General features: G+C 39.8%; 1 protein-coding gene across 7 annotated transcripts in view; it reads left to right on the top strand.

Moving 5' to 3' along the window:
* znf423 (zinc finger protein 423) overlaps window positions 1-16,995 on the top strand; it is a 188,404-nt gene that overhangs the window by 62,791 nt on the left and 108,618 nt on the right. The gene's annotated exons all lie outside the window — the stretch shown is intronic.

Below are 16,995 nucleotides of genomic sequence, written 5' to 3'. Positions count from 1 at the left end.
CGGAACCATAAAGTGTCCCAGACGTTATGACCGTTTTCATGTGATAATGCAAGAACAGATTGTCAGAGAAAAATAACTTTAAATTCTAATGAACATTAACATTAAATAGCAGTCGTAGTATTTAGCATAGTCATAAAAGAATAAACAAAGTTATATACAAATAAAGTAAATTTAAAACAAAAGCAGACAAAGCAACAGAAGAACAGCAGTAAGGATATCCAATAAATTACTATTCATGTTGGTTTTAGCAGCTTTTATCCAAAATAATTAAACAAAACAACAAACAAAATGAAGAATGAGTCGAGTCCAAAGCGCCAGACTGAAGACTTTTATCTCCCATCTTAGCAGAAAAAGAGAAAAACTCATTTATCATGTAATTAATTGATCCACCGTTCCACTCAAATAAAATCTCACTTCACATTCTGGGCTTTCTCCCTTTCACTTGGATTCCCTCTGGTCCATTTTGACCGACCAATCAGTGAACAGAAGTTGTGAACAATGACATTAATTTCCTGCCTGTAGTTTTTAGTGCAGGAAGCGAACGAAGCCGTTCAATCTGTGTTTTCTTCTCTTCCAAATATTTAGTTAACATCAACAGCCGCCTCATTCAGATCTGCACTTTTCTCTGGTCGTTTACATCGCAGGTAATTTCCGGTAAGCTTCATAACGTTGCATTTCACAAATAAATGTTAGCGATTTGGTAAAAATTAAAAACTCCACGCCTCCAGGAAGCAATTGGTTCTCAGTAACCGAGAGCCCAAATCGTCTGGACGGATGGGCACGATGATGAAGATCTCCACCTGGTCTTCATCACACCGCAAATCTTGATTCTGATTTACTTCTTTCCTGAAATCCAATTTTTTTCTTGCATGTTTTTTTATACTGGTTAAAGCTGCAGTATGCAACTTTTATAAAATATGTTTTTTAAATATTTTTATAATATGAGACAGATAATCTGTGAAAAGGTTTATCTCCTCTGCCTTTCCCTGAACTGCTATTACAGTCTGAAGAAATGCACCAAAAACAACCAATCAGAGCCAGGAGGCGGGTCTTAGCGCTGTCAATCACCCTGACATCAGTGGCTATGCTAACAGACTCAGCTTTCACTGAGACCCTATCAAGCTTTCTATTTAGTTATTTGCCCAAATTTTTCCATATCTGTCCTACATGAAAAGATTTTACAACAACATGGAGGGAGTATTCATTTTCATAAAAGCTGTGTGCCAGATTCTTTAATCCCATGTTGTTCCTCAGTTTAAAAGTCCTTATTGGCATCTCGGCTTTCCAATCTGTCTTCTAATTACTGATCACATCTGTGCATTTTCCCTCTGTTATTCCCACATATTGTCTTTGGTGATCAGCACCAAGTATTTGAAGTTTCAGAGGTCTGCTGCCATAACCCTTCAGTTTCTCTGTCAGATTCACGTTACGCTGAGCCACTTACTGAAACTCTAATCTGGCTTCAAATTCAAGTTAAAACATTAATTTAAACCTAAATCCATCAGATGTGTGAATAGTTTTGGGTTAAACTGAATGTAACGCTACAGGGTGAATAATGAACTTGTTAGAATTGAGAAAAAAATGTGTAATAAATTCAAACTTGTGCACCAGACTGCACATAAAATCATAGTTAATCCATTTAATTCTTTTAAACCTAAACTTTTCCACTTAAATCAACCTCAGTTGCAGTTTTTCTAAGTTTTCCTTGTAGATCTCTTGAAATCCTTCAGGTTTTGCTTTGTGGAAATTATTTTTGGACAGATTTCAGTGTTTATGGTCAGACGGTTGTTTGGAGCTGCAGCCACTTCCTAATATGCTCTAAAATGTTTTACTTTGTTCTTTTTTTTTTAATTAAAACTGTAATGAAGCAGTTTTTGTTCAGGAACGTCAGGTTGCAGGAATTTGCATGACAAACAGCCATCCGATGCAGCTGAAGTGAAACCATTTCCCATTAAATCCCTTCCTGCAGCCTGATACGTTTCCACTCATCTTTCCTGATGTAACATCAGCCCCCACCACTCCTTAATTATTCATATTTTAGTAATACAATCCAAGTTAGCAGTTCAAACATTAGTACATAATAAAACTCCCGAGGCTTCGCTTTTAATTTAATTCCTCCGTTTAAATTAATTTTGGGGCATGCTTGTGCTTTTAGCTTGTTCCTCCGCAGAGGGGGGGAGGCGGGGGAGGAACAGCGGCGCGGGTGGGGCGGGTAGAGGAGATGGGAGAGACGGAGGAGGAATCGGCTCAGGGAGACAAATCTCCTGCAGGTGGAGCATCAGCAGCAGTGCAGGTGTTTGCATGAATGATGCTGGAGAAAAGAATAAAAAAGCTTTAAAACAAAATCAGCCACTTAAACAGACGCGGCTAAAAGCAACGCCGCCATAGTTACATGTTCATTAGCCTGCAGTTATATGAAGCATTTTCAAGTTATGGCATCAGGTTTTAAGAAAACTTTTAAACCTTCGTCGTATGAACAGTTGGGTTTTCGTTCTATTGAGGCAGATCTTTGTTGGTCTTGATCAATAGTTCTCAAAGCTCTTTATTTTTCTTAAATGGCTCTTCTCCCTTTTTTTAAATCTTCTATCAATTCTGTCTGTGAACTTGAATGACTGCATGTTGTTCTGGGTTTTCAAAAATTAAACAGGTTGTCCAAATATAAAAAATCTTTTCAAAAATGGGATAAAAGGAACTTCATAGAAAACCTAAAACTGGATCTGAGAGACTTTGTGTGCAAACCTCATTTAGACAGATTACAGCACCTATTGACATACAAGACAAGTATATTTGGAATAATATCAGATTATTACCATCTATAGCTCAGGTTTTAGCATTGACAAAGACATCAGATTCAACTGCAGTAGATTAGGGATTGATTTTAGTTTTCAGATTATCTTTCGTATTATTCTGTCAGATCATAGTGATAGTTTCAACAAATGTAAAAAAAACACACAAAACAATAAAAAGTTACCTTCTGCAGCTTTAATGTGGATTTAATATGAACTTTTGAGTGTAGAAAAGTTTTATAAATATAAAAAAGGTGCAAAAAACCCATAGGAATTCATTCTGGTGAATTTTATAACTCTTTATATGAAACTAAGTTAAAATAGACTAATCTTTGATAAGATAATATTTGCTAAATTAAGCTAATTTCAAGCAAGACAATGTAGGCAAACATTTAGCTAAGCTATGTTGAGCTAATTAGATGCTAAGCTACAATAAGTCAACATAAACAAAGCTAACTTAAAGCAACATTAGCTAGCATACATCAGTGCCTTGTTTATGTAGGATAAGCTAATGTCAGTCATTAAACTACTGGTTGTATCTGCTACAATCAGAGATGTGAACATAATTGAGGGTTTGAATGCAGATCTTCCCAAAACTAAAACAAATTAAGTTACATTTTTAGCTACATTTAAAATGTATTTAACCCCGAGGCTACGCTACGCTAAGCTAAATCAAGCTAAACTAGCTGTTTTAAAGCGTAACGACATTTCACTCTTTTTATGTTTCAAGGTCAATTCTTGCTGTTTCTGGGTAAAAAAATGTGCACTTGGTCCAACACTAAAACTGATTTTGTTACAGTATTTCTGTCTGTTTTAAAATAAAAAAGGAGTTGCATGATTTTGTATGCCAAGTTTTCAGTTAGTAACTGTCCTTGTTGCAGCTAAAATCCTATTTAGACTGTATTATATTTCAGATTTTTCATGTTTTCCTTTCAGCTAAAAAAAAACAAACAAAACAAAAACAGGCTTTTTGGCAGACTGCTGGCAACAAAGAGCTTAAAAATCCAACCTATGCTCAGTTCTTTGCTAAATTATAAATGCGTCGACACAGCAGTGGTTCATCCCTGGAGCTAAGGAACCTTTTTGTACCTGAATGATTCAGAGGTCAAAATATAAAATAAGATTTGGCTGCTTAAAAGGAAAAAAGGATTTGAAGCCTCTCCATTTGCATGGAGAAGCTGTGATCTTCTCTATTCCTGCCTTTCCTGCTACATGTTGATGTTCCTCTGCCAAGGCATTTCAGTCAGTCTGCATATTATTGTGCAAACATTGTGACCATTGAGTAGAAATCAGTTATTTCCATTCACAGTTTCTCTGTCTAAAAAAACACTACCCTGACAAAATATAAACTCTGAAAGAGTTTATATTTTGGTAAGATTTTAGTCTGAGCTACCAGTCCTCAGGTGTTTCCTGCATTCTGTTCATGTTCCTGTTCATTTGTGGCTTCATTTCTTGTTCTTGTGTAAAAGTTGCAGTGAAGAGGAAGGTGTGTGTCTTTGTCTGCGTAGCGTTTTAGCCTAAAAACCCTGCTTTGTTCCCCAACCACATGCCTGCCCTATACCTGCGCGCACACAGAATCGCAGCTCAAAGGTTGCATGTTGTAATTACGGGACCCCCTGGTCTTACTCTCGCTCCGTCCCGTCGACCTCTCCCCCTTTGATCTTGCTTCTGGTCACACACAGATTTTTTCCTCCAACTAAATCCACCTTTGTTTCTTTCTTTGCACCCCTCCCAGTGTGTTTGAGCACTCCTTTTTGTTGCAGACGCTGTGGGGTCTTTAATTCACATGAGCCTCTTTTCTGGCCGGTTTGCCTCGAAACCCCTGCTTCTCCTGCAACGTATTGATCCCAACACTTAGGAATATTCCCCTCTTGACTTAGCCTGACACTGGAATTAATGCTGAAAACATTGCAACATGCAGTGAAATGTTTGTAATGTTGTTGCACTAAATGAAAACATAACATTTTGCTGGATTTTTGTTTATTACTAGCAGGGAGATGAAGGGATATTTAAGTAATACAACATAAATCATTAAAAAATGAGATTTTGCCTACAAAAAAACATTAAAAATATAAATAATCAATCAAAAAATTTTTTATAAAAATCTATACCGTTAGAAATAAATCTTGGGGTAAAAAAATAAAAATAATTAAAAAAGAAAGTGATGTAATAAAATTAATAAAAATATAAAAATTAAATAAAGAATATAAATATATATAAAAATAAAATGGTGATTTATAAACATATCATAAAAACAAAATTTTGTGGATTAAAAAAATATATATAAAATATTAAAAGAAAAAAAAATTTTTTATTAAAAATATATACTACAAAAATAAGCTGCATTTAATATTCATACATTATACCAAGAAATGCAACCAGATTCAACTTTATTTTGCACTGTTTGCATCTTAAAAAGTAAGAAATGGCACATAGTGATAGTTGATGGTATTAAGTTGCAGCTCTTTTCATCACAGATTTTAAAACCTTTAAAGCAGTGAAGATGCATCTGTAACACTCTAAAATGAAGCTGGTTTAGTTCAGCTTTTGCACGTTTTCTCACTATCTTCTCCATCTGATTCACAAAGCAAATGGCGCTTAAGCAAACATCCAGTTTCCGCTGACAGTTATTCTCTATTCTACATTTATTTACATGTAATAATGAGAAACTCCTGCAGACTGGATGCACGCAGATAACTGTAATCAGGGATCAAACATTGGAGTGATGATGTTTAATGCACGTTTCAGAGCTTTAAGTTAAACTAACAGACGGTGGATTCCTGCATTTACAGGTTTTTATTGAATCCAAATTATTATTCATGTTTTTTTGTGTATTACAGCAAGAATTGACCTTGAAACAGAAAACGAGTGAAATGTCGTTATGCTTTAAAACAGCTAGTTTAGCTTAGCTTGTTTTGTCTTAGCTTGATTTAGCTTAGCGTAGGGTAGCCTCGGGGTTAAATACATTTTAAATGTAGCTAAAAATTTAACTTAATTTGTTTTAGTTTTGGGAAGATCTGCATTCAAACCCTCAATTATGTTCACATCTCTGGTTGTAGCAGATACAACCAGTAGTTTAATGACTGACATTAGCTTATCCTACATAAACAAGGCACTGATGTATGCTAGCTTATGTTGCTTTAAGTTAGCTTTGTTTATGTTGACTTACTGTAGCTTAGCATCTACTTAGCTCAATTTAGCTTAGCTAAATGTTTGCATGAAATTAGCTTAATTTAGCAAATATTAGCTTATCAAAGATTAGTCTATTTTAACTTAGTTTCATATAAATAGCTATAAAATTCACAAGAATAAATTCCTATGGGTTTTTTGCACCTTTTTTATATTTATAAAACTTTTCTAATCTACTGCAGTTGAATCTGATGTCTTTGTCAATGCTTAAACCTGAGCTATAGATGGTAATAATCTGATATTATTCCACTGCCAGATTATTTCACTTATAACAAGACATTTTTCCATCTTCTGAGTGAATTAATTTGCCAATTGAGCTATAAGTTTTTAATAAATATTAAGGAATAACCTAAATCAAGATCCTACATCTTGCTAAGAAAGTTACTTTAAGTTAGTTTGGTCTTAATTCAAGATATTTGCTTTAGAAATGAGACCTAAAGCTCTTGGTTATGTTTTGTGTTTTTGCAGTGTAGTTGTAAGATGATTGTGCATATTAATGTATATTAAGACATATTTTCTCTATTAAAATCGCCAGTTATTGTGTGGAAATCCAAGTGTTTTTAACCTTGGCTGAGCTTTTTAATGGCTCCTGATCTGAAAAATCTTCCTGACCCACACGGTGCAGCCCGGTTTGTGCTCTCCAGAGGAACCTCCCTGGTTCTGCCTGCTCATTTTTGCTGTAGTTGTCATTATTTCGTGCCTGTGAGTGTTTATGCAGATTACTTTCTGGATGCTGCGTGCATCCCAGTGTGCGTTCTCCCTCTCCATGCCTCCCGCCGTCTGTGCCTCTAATCCCTGAGTGTGTCAGTAATGGCAGGTCCAGGTGTTCTGCACCGCTCCGTACCGCCCCCAGGGGACGTCTCTTCCATGTGTGTGTGCATGTTCTCCTCTCATCGGGGGGTTTAGGAGCTGTGAGTGAGGGGGCTGTCCAGGATCCCGTCCTCCAGAAGGGAGGGAGGAGGGGGGGAACGTTGTGCTGGAGGTACCCGCCTCTCACAGCTTGCTCTTGGGCCTCCCTTGGGCCCCAGACCCCCCTCTGCTGGTCTCCCCCGGGACTTCAGCAGCCTCATTGCCCCGCTTGTCTCTTTCCCCCTCTCGTTTTCTCTGCTGATCTCCGCTCAGATCCAGCTCTTGCTGCTGCACTGGAAAAACACAAAAGTATTTTTGGTTGAGTTTCTTGTACAAAAATCTTAAAATACGACAAAACTAACTTAGGAATAGATCTGTCGCAATGAGCAGCAAATCAAGTTACTGCATGATAAATTCAAAGAAACGAAATAATTTCCATTTGTATGATTTATTGTTTTTCTCTTTTCTCTCTTTCTATAAAAAACTGGATGATAAAAGTCTTCAGTCTTCTGCTTTGGTCTCAGCTTTGTTGAAGGACAGTAATTCATTTTATTCATTGTTTTATTTATTTATTTTTGTTCACTTTGAATATTTAAAATGTCTTCCAGTTCCAGTGTTAAATGTTGAGTAGAATTTAAAGTTTATTCGTCTTTGACATGAATAAACTTTAACCATTATTACTTGAAAATGGCCTCAAATCAAAAATATTATCGTTTATCGTTTATAACTTCAGGGACAATTTATCTATAACTTTTTCATCAATATTAAGGAATGATTTAGTTTTTGTCTCATTTAAAGTCTACTAGCATATTTTTCCCTAAAAGCTGGATCAAAATTAGTTGTTAAGGTTTTTGCAGCGTTTTGAGCAGAAATGTTTTGAAGTGGGATGAAAGATTCTGGATGTTTTGATCGGATGGCAGCAATCGACTCCTAGTGATTAGAAAAATGCTTCTTTTAATGGAAAATTTAAAGTAATTCTGTCTTGAATCGCTCTGTAGTTTGCAGTTTGCATCCATGTCTTTTTATCCTGAACCTATTTGTAATCAGGAAAGGAATCAAACTTTTGTTCCATAACTGGTAGAACCATTTGCTTTTAAATTCAGCCTCATTTTAAATCTACTTTACAAGGTTTAGTGTTTTTGCGCCGTGTGCAGTCCATCCATCCATCCATCCATTTTCTTCCTCTTATCCGGGGTCGGGTCACGGGGGCAGCAGCTTCAGAAGGGAGGCCCAGACTTCCCTCTCCCCAGCCACTTCTTCCAGCTCCTCCGGGGGAATCCCAAGGCGTTCCCAGGCCAGCCGAGAGACGTAATCCCTCCAACGTGTCCTGGGTCTTCCCCGAGGCCTCCTCCCGGTGGGACGTGCCCGGAACACCTCACCAGGGAGGCGTCCAGGAGGCATCCTGACCAGATGCCCGAGCCTCAACTGGCTCCTCTCTACGTGGAGGAGCAGCGGCTCTACTCTGAGTCCCTCCCGGATGCAGTCGACCCGCTGAAACAAACACAGACTCTGCCGGTTTTGCAGCTCGACTTAAAAGCTGTAAAGAAAAAAAGTTTACCTGCCGATGATGGTGCGTCTCTCCTCTGAACAACAAGCTGCAGCTGCTTCACTTATTTATAAGTGAAGACGTGTGTGTTAATGCCGTTTCATTCATAAATCAAAGCCATTTCTCACAGAGAAAGTGTGTTTTAAAACAATCTGAACCTTCACAAATAACGCTAAGAAGCTAACCAGCGCCGGGTAACGCTAACTGTGAGTGCTGTCGCAGAGAAGCGGGAGCTTTAATAGCTGGAAAACGCCTCAAACGTGTGTGTGTGTGTGTGTCTGTGTGTGTGTGTGTGTGTCCGCTGGATGAGCACTGCGTGTGTGAGACTCGGGTGAACGTGTTTCTGGGTTAGTGAGCGGTCTGCTCGTCCAGCAAACCTCATTCTTATAAATAGATGATGTAGCCGGCGGCGTGCACACAATGGGATGGATGCTGTGTGTGTGTGTGTGTGTGTGTGTGTGTGTGTGTGTGTGTGTGTGTGTGTGTGTGTGTGTGTGTGTGTGTTGGCATGATGTTGTTGTTTATTTAACACTCTTGCCTGACAGCTGGTTCTCGTTTCTCAGCGAACAAACAGCAGAAACAAAGACGGACAGAGGCAGAGAGAGGGATAGGTGGGAATAAGTTTCCACATTGGGAATTGAACCAGCAACCTTTGTAGGTTTAGCTGCAGCGCCACATGTTTGGTGGATTTACAGAGATGAAGAGTCTGTTGAAAACTTGATGAGGGGAAACGGAGGCCAGCTTTTTATTTTAGTGAGTAATTTACATGCAGAGGTGGAAATACTCTGGGCTTCGTTGGGTTTGTGTGTCTGAATTTTGTTTTCTTTAGTTTATTTGCTGTTGAAATTGGTGCAGATGAGATTGGAAATGAATAAAAAACGAAGCTCCGTTTAGAAATCACAGGAGAAAGATGGAAAAATCCTCAAGAAGACGGTCAGTTTCCATTACAAATGTCCTGAAAATGTTTTTGATATTCTGCTAGTGCCAAAAAAAACCCCACAATTAAATAAGACATGCACTTAAAATCACACCTGATTAGGTTTATTCATTAAAAATAATTCCACTGGCAGAATATTTCACTCATGTGGAAAATGTTTTAGATAATCTGCAAGTTGAAGTAGAACATTTTTAGTGTCATCCTGGTGATTTTGCACTGCAAAGTGTTTTTGGTGTAGTTTCTAGTGCAAATATCTTTGTATGTTTGAAAGCAGTCAAAACTAATCCTCTCGAAGCTTTTCAGCAAGATGTGCACACTTCTTTTACGTCACATGTATCAAACTCGAGGCCCGTGGGCCAAATCTGGCCCGCCATAGCTTTTTATGTGGCCCTCCAGATTCTAGACCAAACACTAAATGTGCTTAAATATCATGTTATCAATAAATTTAATGCGGTTTGTATCTGTTTACTGCCAAATTATATCAATCAGTCCCTCCAGTTTCTTGAGAATTATCATAAATAAGCGCAAATATTGCATATATTTCCAAATTAATCCCACAAAGACTTGGATTTTTATTGCTAAAGATCACTAAAAAAAAAACAAAATTCTGGAGGGACTGAAAAGATGTTCAATAAAATTATTTAAATTTAAGGATTCATTGATATTGCAACAGTTTTGTGAACAGATTTTATCAATACATTCTGGCACAACCGGCCCTTTAAGAGGCTTCATGATCTTGATTTGGCCCGAAACCAAAATGAGTTTGACGTTCCCGTTTATGTCAATAATCCCTAATATTGATGAAAAAGTAAAATTTCCACTGGCAGATTATTTCACTTGTAAAGCAGGAAAAATGTCTTGTAACAAGTAAAATAATCTGCCAACGGAACCAGAACTTTTTCATCAATATGAAACACTTCTGCTGAAAAGTTACTCGGATATTTGCACTTGTCGTTTTCCAATCGTTGCAGGTTTTAAATCCGATGTTGCAGCTTCTCATTTTCTCTTCCTTGTTAAAACTTTTGTTTTTTTTTTGTTTAATTTTGATATGTCAGGACAAACCTGTCATCTGTCTGCCCACCCCCATCCTTAGCCCCCTGCCCCTAACCTTCTGCCCTCCAACAAATTTTGCACGCACACACAAACCCACTCCGGCCATATGGTGCAGTTGGCGCCCAAAAGCAGCCGGACCCATTCCCAGGGCAGGAGGTGAGGGTCCCTGCAGTCTGCACAGAGTGTACCAATGCATGTGTTCGCCTCCTCGAGGGCCGGGCCCCGGCCAGCCTGCCGCATCGCTGATCTCTCACTTATTTATTTTTCCTGCACTTGTCCCGACGGACTGCCTCCCGTCTGAGCTGCAGCGGAGGATTCTGGAGTCCTCCAGAGTCGTGTTTGTGAACCGTTTCACCCCGTGCAAAACCTCACTGTGAATGCATGTCGCGTGCATCCGAAGCCTTTCACTGGAGTTCAACTCCATTTACTTTTATAGAGCCAATTCAATGCTCTTTATAAAAATAATTCAGTTCAGTTCATTTACATTCCAGTTGATCCTAGTTATCAAACATTGTGCTCAATTTGTTATTCAGAGTCGTTTAAAGTTTTCATAACTGCAGTTTCTCAGGACAAACTAAGCTAATCTTAACTATATACTTTATCAAAAAGGAAAGTTTAAGCCTGCACTGCAAAATCACAAAATCTTACTGAGTCTTGATTGTCTGGTTTTCTAGTATAATGACTTAGAACAATTGAAATAAGAAAAACTAACGTAAAGGTAACTTTTCAGCAAGTTATAAGAGCTTGTTTTAAGTAATTAATTCCTTAATATTGATGAAAAAAAAACGTTCAACTAGCAGATTATTTACCGTATTTTCTGCACTATAAGGCGCACCGTCAATGAATGGCCTATTTTAAAACTTTTTTCATATATAAGGCGCATAGAATAGACGCTACAGTTACGGTAGCGCGTCCCGTATTGAACCGATACGGGACGCGATTTGTTCCGTACTCTACAAATGTGGATGTGTAATAATAAAGAAGTCGTCCCCGAGTACCTTATATAGTATTCTGCCCCAGTCATTGTTTCATTCACGGTGTTGGTGTTGTGATATTGTGCCCAACTGCTTTCTGGGTAACACAGACCAACCGACACGCTGCCGCTGCAGACTGTCTCTCTTCCCCCCTTTAAATAAATAAGGGCTGGTCCCTTGGTAACCCTAGTCGAAGCACCCGGATGAATATCTAAAGCCACTTTGTTGACATAAAGAATGTCAACAAAACAGTCCGACTCGGGTCGGCGGGTGAGCCTTCTGGGCCGGGGCGTGGCCGGACGATGGTCACCCTTCTCCGTTCACACACAACATGTTTGTGGAGAACGTGGTGCTAAATGACCTGCAGACGACCTGATTCTAGACGGACGGTAGGTAGATAGGTCAGTCAAACTTTATTAACAAACCAGCGTTCTGACAGCTATCCCAGCATGCACCGTGCGCTTCTTCTTCTACGGGGAAAATGAAGTCGGCGGCTGCTTAACGTAGCTGCTAGACCTGTTGTGGCTCCATATTGGTCCATATATAAGGAGCACCGGGTTATAAGGCGCACTGTCGGCTTTTGAGGAAATTGAAGGTTTTTAGGTGCCTTATAGTGCAGAAAATATGGAACCTTAAAACTTGGAAAAATGTCTTATTAGCCAAATAATCTGCCAGAGAAACTAGTAGTTTTTTCATTTTGATCAATATTAAGTAGGTATTGACTTAAAGCAAGCCACTAAATCTTGCTGAACAGCTACTTGAAAGTTAGTTTGGTTTCTACGAGATTTTTACTAGAAAACTTGGGAACATTTTGTGTTTTTATAGTGTAGTCTTAAAATTAGACAGGGTTTCTTCCTCACTGCCTGAAAAGGATCTACTTTTGGAAACCAGCAGCAAACCGGCATCCTGAGAGTGAAGCGCTCCGCTAGGAACCAGTCAGCCCTGTGATGTTAGATGAATCTGATTCCATACGTTGTTCTTCATATGGACTCTGCAGCAGAATGAATTCGCATCCCTCTGCAGCAGCAGAGAGACGACACAACAGGTAGTTTCAGCCAAACAATACGACTTGTCAAAGAAGCCGACCTACTGCGCCGGTTTCATTATGCATGGCAACCAATAAGCTGCTCTTAGCTTTCTGGTTGCCATGTGAACTCATGGTAATCAGGCGGCCAGGTAGGGATCATTCTTCTGTTTTCTTGTCAGTTCTCTGTGTGCAGAATTTGGAAAAAACCTCGGAGTGTTTCGGTGCAACGAGAGCCGATGGGTGGCTCATTATTCCTGTCATTTATTGTCACTGGTGGGAGATGACTTTGGTTACATCTCCTTTGTTATTTTGCATCAAACGGAAATAAGAGCCTTCAAACACTCTCTTAGAAATAAAGATTTCTAGTAGCAGCTCTTTAAATTTAAAGAGCTGTAATTTCGCGATATATTAAGGAGGCTTTTCAGCATGAAGCTCGACAGAAGGAGGCACTATATGGATACTTTATCCCTATTTATTCGGTATAGAACATTAAGTTGCCCCCTTTTACGTGTTTGCATGTGCAAGTCTGTGCAAAACAGTGAAAGCCAGAATGAAGCCAAGGGTGGAAGTTGTTTTTCTGCCCCCTGTGGCGAGTCTGGGGCTGCATGTGTGCACGCCTGGGGCAGCCTGGGGCCATCGGAGGGAGCCTGGGGAGCAGCGGGAAGGAGGGATGAGGCTCTGGTGAACGGAGGGATGGAAGGTCAGCAGGGGTCTTTCAGGGAAAGGTGCCCGTCTGGGCCGAGGGCCAAGCAGAAAGGTGGGACGGAGAGTTGAATGGATCAGGCGCGGAGGAGGAGGATTAAAATAAGATCAGACATGACGCCTTTAAAACGGCACAGGGTTAGCTTTAACCTAAAATTTCAGCTTAACCTTCGTAGCGGTTCATCGCACGTTTGCAGCGCTCTTCGTTTAGGTTGTTAATTGAGATGTTGCAGCACATAGCTGCAGGTTGTCGGCAGTTTTAACTCTTGTAGCAGCAGCTCTGGGACGGGAAAACCTTTTTGCTGCAACCAGCTGAGCTCCTTTGATTCAAACATCAAAGCAACAGAGAGGAAACATGACATAGATAGACGGTGTTTCCATTCCAGGCGCTTTGCAGACAACGCTATCCTGATGTTCAGCTTCAGACCGGCACTCAGGCAAACTCAGAGAGGAGATGCAATCCTGAGAATGTCTGTTTTTGAAGCTTCTGCCTTGCCTGGAAAATGTATTCAAATACCTGGAATATTTCCACATTTTGTCACATTGCAGCGAAAAAAACCAGAGAGTATTTTTGTTGGGTTTTAGGTAGTGGATCATTGGAAAGGGGGAAGAAGATGATGCATCCATGCACCTGTATCATTACTTTTAGCGTTATATTAAATTAGTAACCAGAGTCCAGTAGGGTGTGATTCAATGTTTTCAAGTCTTGTTTAATTTGGGACCAAAATTTCAACATTTGTTACATTTTCAGCTGCTGTGGTTCTCTTTCCCATTGCACTGTGGCAAATGCATCTAATTGAGATAAAACGTATTGAGAAAAAGCTGTTCCCCTCCTCGCCTGTGGGGGCGCTGCACCAAGAACCACTGAAGGAAATGACATGAAAACCTCTGATAGGTTTCCTTAAACAAAAATGGCATCAGATTTGAGGGGTTGCAGGATTTCTCTTCCGTCTTTGGTAGAAAACAACAAGTCATTTCTCCCGCTAGTTTTGGTTTTGGTTCTATTTACCCAGAATGCCCTGCGCTGTAGTCCACTTCCTACTTTAGGAACGGTCTCCACTCTGATTGGTGTTCACATATGGATTCACAGCAGAATCCGATTAGCATTCACACTTCCCCAAACGAACCGGACTAAACCTCAGTATTTCTTCTGTTTTCCAAAGATGCACTGCTTTGTTTTGCTGTTGGTGATAAAATCCTGGTAAAAGTCGCTGCAGGTTCTGAGTTTAACACGACAAAATGTGTGTCGGGTTTTGACGTTATGGCAGGTGGAGCTAAAAGAGCGACTGATCAGCGTGTGTGAGGCGGTTTCCTCCACGTGTTGCCTCGCTGTCTGGCCTATTAGAGACTCACTCAGTGTGTGTGTGTGTGTGTGTGTGTGTGTGTTGTTTCAGGTAGACGCAGGCGGTCCGTTCTTTTTTATCCCCGACCCCTGGCTCTCTCTTCTTCTCCCCGCTTTCATTCCCCCCTCATCTTTCCCTCTTTTTTCCGAGTTCAGAGTCCGTCCATCTGGAGCGTCTCCCCCTCTTTCCCTCTTCTCCTCTTTCCTGCCCCCCTCCCTCGGTCCCATCCAGGCCGAGACGACGGGGGTGAAGGCCAGAAACTGCCGGAGACGTGGCGATACGGAGGGCGAGACGTGGACGCTGTAATGAGTAGCAACATGAAAGATGACAGAGGGAGGGAGGAAGATGAAGCGGGAACGGAGCAGTTGGGTTTTCAGAAGAACAGAAACAGGAGGAGGAGGGGGGACAGAACTTCATTTTCCCAACACTTTCTCCTGCTAACCCATCCATCAGCGCTCCTCCTGGAGGACCCTTCTCTAATTTAACTTTTCATTGAGCTTTTCCCCGCTCCCGCCTCCTCCCGGCCCTCCAGTGTCTCCCAGTTTGCCGTCCGGCCTTGTCTTGCCAGGTCCCCTCGCGGCCGACCGACAAAGGCGCCGTTAAAAAGCCGTGTGATCCTCCATTTTAGCGCCAGCCACGCTAGTCAGAGGATTAGGCCTCTTTAATGACGCTAATCTCCCTCCCCTCCAACCCACCAACCCGCTCTCCCCCAAATCTCTGCAGGCCGACTCTGCTGCCTCTTCACCCCATTTTCCCACCTCGGAGAACCTTGAGCTTCCCGTAACGATCCAGATTTCTGTCTTCTTGTGTCCCGTCTTTAGGAATTTCTGATATTATTCCTTCTGTTTGAGTCAGTTGGAGTTTAAACACTTCCACCTTGTCATGCAGCCAGCAGGGGGTGTCTGGATCGGCCTTTTATAGATAATTTTTACTGTTGCGCCGCGTTTTCTCTGTGCAGATGCTTCATTTATGGGTTTCACTTTGTTGCAGCTGTTCAAATTTATCGCTTCACTGCAAAAACACCAAATCTCACCAAGTATTTTTGCTCTAGTTTCTGGTGCAAATATCTTAAGTTTAATCTTATTTCAAGTTTTAACTGACAAGTAACTTTTCAGCAAGATATAGGAGCTTTTTTTCGGTCAATAATTCCTTAATAAAGATTTTTTTTTAAAGTTCTATAATGGAAAAAATGTCTTGTTTTACTTTAAGTTACAAGCTGGAAAAATGTCTTGTTCCACTTGCAGATTATTTCACATGTACACTGCAAAAACATAAAATCTTACCAGGTATTTTTGATCCAGTTTTACAGTGAAAATATAGTTTTATTTATATTTTGCTGAGAATTTGCTTGTGAGTTAGTTTTGTCTTATTTCAAGTGCACTAATATATTTGCACTGGAAACCAGACCAAAGATACTTGGAAAGATTTTGTTTTTGCAGTTCACTATTGCATCAGATTTCTCTCTGAAGGTGAGGTTAAGCTCTGGATTTGACTAGGCCATTGCCTCACCTGGATTTTCTTTTTCCACAGCCATTTTGTTGTAGGTTTTCTGCTGTAGTTTGTATTTATCTTGTTGACCCAGTTTGGGCCAATCAGCAGCTGTTACACAGGTGGTCTCTCTTTGCCTCAAAGATGATTTATTTTATTTTATTTTTTTAAGAAATTAGCGATAGCATCACTGTTCACCTTCCAGGACAGAAAGAAACTGCTGCTTCCATCTTGGTGCCAGTTTCTACACCCGTCCCTAACTTTGCTGTTTTGGCATCAAAAAGACAACCAGCACTGGAGCAGGCAGGTGGTTATAATGTTTTGCTAGATTTCTGTTTAATTAAAGGGGATCTATTCATATTTTGCATGTTTTTATGCTTCCATTTTGTCTCAACTACCCAACAATTGTTTGGCAATAAGTTAATGTTTTTTGGTGTCTGGACAATGAGTTGTTATATTAAGGAACTATTTTCTTAAAATCATGTATCTTGCTGAAAAGTTACTTATTAGTTATTTTTTCTTATTTTAAGTGTAATAAGATATTTGCTCTAGAAACTAAATAAAAATACATGGCAAGATTTTGTGTTTTTGCAGTGCTTCAGTATTTAGTACACTTAACATAAAAGTTAACACAAAGCAACTTTTCTGAAAGATGTAGGAGTCGAGATAAAAAGTATTAGTTATAATATGCCAATATTATAATATGTAATATGGCAAAATGTCTTTTTGCAGATTATTTCACTTATAACAAGTAATTTTTTTATCAATATTCTAGGATTATTGACCTAAAAGCTCATTTATCTTGCTGAAAAGTGACTTCTAAGTATTTATATTCTTGTGTAATAAAATATTAGCAGTAGAATTTAGACAACATTTCTTGGTTAGATTTTGTGTTTTTGCAGTGTCCTCTGCTTCTCTCCTGTCTAATCTGACATTTCCTCCTTCCGCTGTCCTGCCACTCCAGCGATTCTCTCTGTTTTTATTTGTTTTCTGGCTTCACTGATGCGACTCTCGGATAACGCAGACGCTGCTCCTCCTTTACGTTTTCCAGGCGAACGTTAAATATCTTCGCCGCGCTGCTGCGGGGCGCACAAAGAGCAG

Source organism: Poecilia reticulata, chromosome 6 (assembly GCF_904066995.2).
Source record: "Poecilia reticulata chromosome 6, P_reticulata-male-v2, whole genome shotgun sequence".
Lineage (NCBI taxonomy): Eukaryota > Metazoa > Chordata > Actinopteri > Cyprinodontiformes > Poeciliidae > Poecilia > Poecilia reticulata.
The sequence above is the reverse complement of the archived record's forward strand: the minus strand, read 5'-3'. Positions and strand labels throughout refer to the sequence as shown.